Source organism: Mirounga leonina, unplaced genomic scaffold (assembly GCF_011800145.1).
Source record: "Mirounga leonina isolate KUSES-001 unplaced genomic scaffold, KU_Mleo_1.0 Mir_168, whole genome shotgun sequence".
In the NCBI taxonomy this organism is placed as follows: Eukaryota; Metazoa; Chordata; class Mammalia; order Carnivora; family Phocidae; genus Mirounga; species Mirounga leonina.
In genome coordinates this window covers 31,303,691-31,310,468 of record NW_023270426.1, presented here as the reverse complement: position 1 = coordinate 31,310,468, position 6,778 = coordinate 31,303,691, and positions in this window count along the sequence as shown.

Below are 6,778 nucleotides of genomic sequence, written 5' to 3'. Positions count from 1 at the left end.
GATTTGAGTAGATTTTTCTCCACAGAAGATAAACAAATGGCTAATAAGCCCGTGAAAAGATGTTTAAGGGTGTTAATAGAGAAATTCAAATCAAACCCATACTGAGATACTTCCTCGCCATTACTAAGATAACTATAAAAAGCAGACAGTATCGGGCGCCTGGGTGGCTCAGTCGTTAAGCATCTGCCTTTGGCTCAGGTCATGATCCCAGGGTCCTGGGATCGAGTCCCGCGTCGGGCTCCCTGCTCCGCGGGAAGCCTGCTTCTCCCTCTCCCACTCCCCCTGCTGTGTTCCCTCTCTCGCTGTGTCTCTCTCTGTCAAATAAATAAATAAAACCTTTAAAAAAAAAGCAGACAGTATCAAGTGTTGGAGAGAATCTGGAGAAAATGAACCTCTCATACATTGCTGGGGGAATATAAAAATCATGCAGCCACTTTGGAAAACAGTTTGGCAGTTCCTCAAAAAGTTAAACGGAGAGTTAACATATGACCCAACAGCAATTCCATTTCTAACTATATACCCAAGAGAAATAAACACCTATGTCCACACAAAAAGCTGTACATGACCCCAAACAGCCAAAGCAATCCTGAGAAAGAAGAATAAAGTGGGAAATATCAAGCTCTCAGGTTTCAAACTATATTACAAACCTATAGCGATCAAAGCAGTTTGGTACTGGCAAGAGAACAGACTTATAGATCAAAGGAATAGAATAGAGAGCCCAGAAATAAACCTACACTTACCAGGTCAATTAATCTATGAGAAAAGAGGCAAGAATATACAATGGGGAAAAGACAGTCTTTTCAGTAAATGGTTTTGAGATTACCAAACATGCAAAAGAATGAAAAGGGACCACTATCTTACACCATACACAGAAACGCATTCAAGATGGATTAAAGACTTGAATATAAGACCTGAAACCAGGGGCGCCTGGGTGGCTCGGTCATTAAGCGTCTGCCTTCGGCTCAGGTCATGATCCCAGGGTCCTGGAATCAAGCCCCATATCAGGCTCCCTGCTCAGCAGGAAGCCTGCTTCTCCCTCTCCCACTCCCCCTGCTTGTGTTCCCTCTCCCACTGTGTCTCTCTCTGTCAAATAAATAAAATCTTTAAAAAAAGACCTGAAACCATAAAACTGCTAGAAAAAACACAGGCAGTAAGCTTTTTGCCATTAGTCTCAGCAATATTTTTTTTGGACAGTCCCTCCAGGCAAGGGAAACAAAAGCTAAAATAAACAAACAAGATTACATCAAATGAAAAATCTTTTGAACAATGAAGGAAACCAATAACAACAAAAAAACCCATTGAATGAGAGAAGATACTGGCAAATCATACATCTGATAAGGGGTTAGTATCCAAACAATCAAACAATTATAAAACGGGCAGTGGACTTGAATAGACGTTTTTCCAAAAACAGACATCCAGATGGCCAGCAGACACATGAAAAGATGCTCAACATACTAGTCACCACAGAAGTGCACAAGAAGAACCACAACGAGGTATCAGCTCACACCTATCAGATTGGCTATTATCAAACAGTTAAAAAATAACAACTGTTGGCAAGGATACAGAGAAAAGGGAACACTCATACACTGCTGATGGAAATGGAAGTTGGTGTAGCCAGTAGGTAAAACAGTATGGAGGGTCCTCAAAAATTACAACCATGATATGATCCAGCAATTCCACATCTGGGTATTTATCTGAAGAAGATGAAAACACCCATTTGAAGAGATATATGCATCCCTCTGTTCACTGCAGCATTATTTACAAAAGCCAAGATATAGAAGCAACCTAAGTGTCCATCACGAGAGGAATGGACAAAGAACATGTGGTATGTATATACACAATGGAATACTCACAGCCACAAAAAAAGAATGAGATCTTGCCGTTCATGACAACATGGATAGACCTAGAGGGTATTATGCTAAGTGAAATAAGCCAGACAGAGGAAGACAAATACAACAGGATTTCAATTACATGTAGAGTCTAAAAAAACAAAACAGAAACAAACGCACAGATATAGGAAACAAACTGTTGGTTACCATAAGAAGAAGGAGTTGGGAGGGCAAGTGAAATAGGGGAGGAGGATTAAGAGGTAAAAACTTATGGTTATAAATGTCAAGGAAATGCAATGTACAGCATAGGGAATACAGTCAATAATATTGTAACAAGTCTGTACAGTGACATGATAACTATACTTATTCACGGGGTCATTTCATAATGTATAAAAATATCAAGTCACTATGATAAACACCTGAAACTAGTAAGATACTGTGTATCAATTATACTTCAATTTTTAAAAAAAACCCTGTATATGTATATTCACAACAGCATTATTCACAAAAGCCAAAAAGTGGAAACAATTCATGTCTATCAGGTGATCAATGAATTTTTAAAAAATTTGTCAATATGCTGCATCAATACAATGGAATATGATTTGGCCATAAAAAGGAACAGGGTCCTAAATGCATGCTAAAACATGGATGAACCATAGAAACACCCTAAATGAAAGAAGTCTGTCACAAAAGATCACCTATGATTGATTCTATTTGTATAAAATGCCCAGAATAGGCAAATTTATAAAGACAGAAAGTTCATTAGTGGTTTCCAGAGGCTGGGTATAAAGGGGAATGGTGTTTCTTTCCGGGGAAATGCAAATGTTCCACAATTAGATTGTGATGGAAGTTACACAACTCTAAAAACCACTGAATCATACACTTCAACAGGGTGAATTTGTATGTTTTATTCAATATGGGTTTTGCATTTATGTACAATTTGTTTCATATTAAGGAAGAATAAGTAACAGTGGTAAGGGATGAATTAAAGATAGAAAAAAGGCAAGAAGATTCGTCAGAAAGCAACTACACTGCCATTCTTTCAATACACACTTCCTGGGCACTCAGTACCAGGCACCGAGCCATCAAAGTGTTGAGCATATTTACAGAGCGTTTCCATGGACTGTAGCAGGTCTTAGCCATAGAGCAGTGGAAAAAAAGGACAAAAATCTCTTCCATTAGGGATTCTGGGAGAGGGAGATGGATGATAAACCAGTCAGACCAACAGCATGTCAGCTGATATGGGCAGAGAAGAGACAGGAGTGCAGTGGTGGGGAGTAGAAAGGAAGGATTTCCGTTTTAAATAGCGTGGTCAGGGAAGCCTTCCTGAGATGGCCACAGAGCAAAGCCTTGAAAAAGGGGAGAGAACTAGCCACGAAGACATGGTTGATGAGAAGTCCAAGTAGAGGAAACTTCTAGGGCAAGAAAATGGGCTGGTGGAGTCAAGGGTCTGTAAGTCAGCCAGTGGGGCTGGAATTGAGAGATCAAGGGAGAGAGCGTTAGGAGACCTCAGGGGTCAGGCTGGCCCCATCACATGGGGCCTCGCATGCCACTATAAGGATTTTGGCTTTTCTTTTAAGTGAAGTGAGGAGCCACTAGCAGGTTCTGAGCAAGAGAGTAAAATAATCTGACTTGGAAATTAGAAGGACCACACAGGCCACTGTGTAGAATAAATTGCAAGGGACAAGGGAGAAACTGGAAGACTCTTCAGGAGGCTACTGAAATCAGAGATGGTGGCAGCCCTGGATATGGCGAATAACAATGATTCTAGAAGATATGGGTGATGGAATGTGCTCAAGGCTTGGCTGTGAGGTATGAAACACAGAGACAATTCAAGGATGGTTGTGGACAGAGCAGGTTTGGGAGTGAAAAATCTGGAGTCCTGGCACTGCCCTATTATTCTCAAAAGAATCCAAGCCCAAAAAGTGCCCAGCAAACAGCTAACAGAATGATTGGGGTTTGCAAAGGGAGAGGTAAAAGTTGAACAAGAACTAGGACATTGAGAAGAAGGCTAGAAACACACTCCGAACAAGGAAATGTTGGTATGAATTTTAAAAAGGTTGTCTGAGAAGCATCTAGCTCTGAGTGATCACAGGTATCTTTGGTCTTCACCCACCAGTAGAAAATTATCCCGTGACCAAAAATGAAGCCACGTGATCCTAATCTGACAATGCTGAGGGTGTCGACTGAGGGTACAAGCTCAGAGTCCTCCACCTTAAGTTCCCCACACAGCCAACAGCATGTGTTTGCAAAAAAAAAAAAAAAAAGTCACAGAAACTTTTTTCTTCCACAACTTCAATCTTCTGTTAACATTCCCAAAAGGAAAAGGTGAGGTGATACTCCTTACAGAACATTTAATGACAAGAATAGTACTGAAGGTCTATTAAAGAGGAGAGCATGGAAAGTGAAGAAGGTAAACCTCCAACCCGCCCCAGACTGTAACTGGCTCACCAGAACTAGAACGCACCGCTGTACTATCTTGCTCCTTCCGAGTCAATGCCTCCCACCCGGCCCCAGAGGGCGCCACGACTCTGAGTTCTATCGCTTTCAGTTTTGCCTTTTAACTCAAGTGTTGAAATCTTTTTAGGTGTGGAGTTAAGTCTACCATCTTGCTATTTGTTTTCTAGCTGTCCTTTAAGCTCTTGGTTCCTTTTCCCATTCTATTCTGATTTCGATTGCATTAATCAAGGATTGTTCTTGTTCCATTTATCTACTCTATTAACCTAAACTGTTTTGTATTCTTCTAGTGATTACCCTAAGCAGCATAGTGCACTAAAATTCTACACTGATAAAAAAGTTCTGTATCAGGTGCATGGGTGGCTCAGTCGTTAAGCATTTGCCTTGGGCTCAGGTCATGATCCCAGGGTCCTGGGATCGAGCCCCGCATCGGGCTCCCTGCTCAGCTGGAAGCCTGCTTCTCCCTCTCCCACTCCCCCTACTTGTGTTCCCTCTCTCGCTGTGTCTCTCTCTGTCAAATAAACAAAATCTTTTTTTTAAAAAAAAGAAAATGTTCTGTATCTGCTGTCTCCAATGTGGTAGCCGCTAGCCACATGTGGTTATTGAGCACTTGAATGTGGCTAATGTGACTAACGTGAACTAAATTTTTACTTCTATGTAATTTTAATTAATTTAAATATAAATAGCTACAGATGACTAGTAGCTACTATACTGGACAACACATCTCTAGATATTAAGTATGCATCCTCGCCCTCCTACATTCTATCTTAAACTATAACACTTACCGCTTCCTGAGCAATACATGATTATTGTTTATTAATATTATTAACCATGTTTTCTATTTTCTGAATATTGTGATGTTTTGACAACTTAAAACCCTTGTCAACCAAGGAGAGAGTGCACCTCCCAAGGCTGGCCAATTCTTGGCCATAGAAAGGGGCTTAGCCAGGATCACCCCTTTCATATGCAAATAAACCAATCCTGAGTTTATACCAAGGACCCCTTTTATCTAACTCTCACACATCAAGCTAAATGTCCTTTGTCCTAAATCATCCCAGGGGTCAGGTACCAGGCAACTGGAGACCACCCCTATAGCCCATCGCCCCCTGGAATTATTCAAAGGAGCCAACTCTAAACTGTTTACTTGGCCCTGCCTTGCCTTTCCCATGGAAACCCCAATAAAGTCTCTGACCTAGGCTTTCCCCTCATTCCTGCTTCTGCCTCCTGACAGAAACCTGGTGCTCCCCATGTGGACTTGCATGGCATGCTGTGTCCCTTTCTCTCAGGAAATGTAATAAATCTTCCAATGGCACCGGACTCTCTGTGTGGTCTCTCAGTTACCTCCATAAATTAAAATCCCATGGTTGCAAATAAGACAATATTTGCAACATTTAACTTTATTTTACTCTCTCACACCCTTTGTGTTAAATATGTTCTCACGTATTTCACTTCTACATCCATAATAAACACCAAAACATTATTATTACAATTGCTAATATTTTTTATAGTACAGTGCTGCTGATGAATTCCCTCTGCTTTGGGCTGAAAACATCTTTATTTCACCTTCACTTTTTTAGTGGTATCTTCAACAGGATATAGAATTCTAGGTTTGCAATTTTTGCTTTTTCTTTCAGCACTTTGAAGATGCCTTTCCATTGTACTTTGGCTTTCATGAGTTCTACTAAAAAGTCAGCCAAAATCTTATTCTTGCTCTTTTGAAGGGTAATATGTCTTCCATTCCCACACATAGATTTCTTTTTTTTTTTTTAAAGATTTTATTTATTTTTTAGAGAGCGAGCGAGAGAGAAACAGCATGAGAGGGGAGAGGGTCAGAGGGAGAAGCAGGCTCCCCGCTGAGCTGGGAGCCCGACGTAGGACTCGATCCCAGGACCCCGGGATCATGACCTGAGCTGAAGGCAGACGCTCAACCATCTGAGCCACCCAGGCGCCCCCCACACATAGATTTCTACTTTTATGATTTTTCTCTTGATTGTTGGACATAAGCAGTGTGACTATGATGTGCTTAGAGTTGTTTGTTGTTGTTATTAACACATACAGATCCTCCTTGAGGTTCACTGAGCTTCTGGAACCTGTTAACTTTTTCTATCAGTTTGGTAACTTCTCAAGCATCATCTCTATAAGTAATGCCTCATAACCATTCTCTCTCTCCTCTCCTCCTAGAATCCCAACTTCACTTATGTTATGACGTAGTAAAGACATTAGGGTTCGAAGCCGACGGCCAAGAAAGAATTCTTGAGATGTCTGTGGTGCAAAAAGGTGATTTTATTAAAGCACGGGGACAGGACCCGTGAACAGAAGGAGCTTCACCGGGGTCATGAGGAATGGCCCATTATATACCCTCAAGTTGGGAGGGGGTTAGGGATAGCGTAAGTCTCTAAGGAATTTTGGAAGCAAGGTTTCCAGGACCTTGAGAGGGCTAGCTATTGTTGGGAAAAGATCATTTATTACTGTCCAATAAAACCTTAGTCATG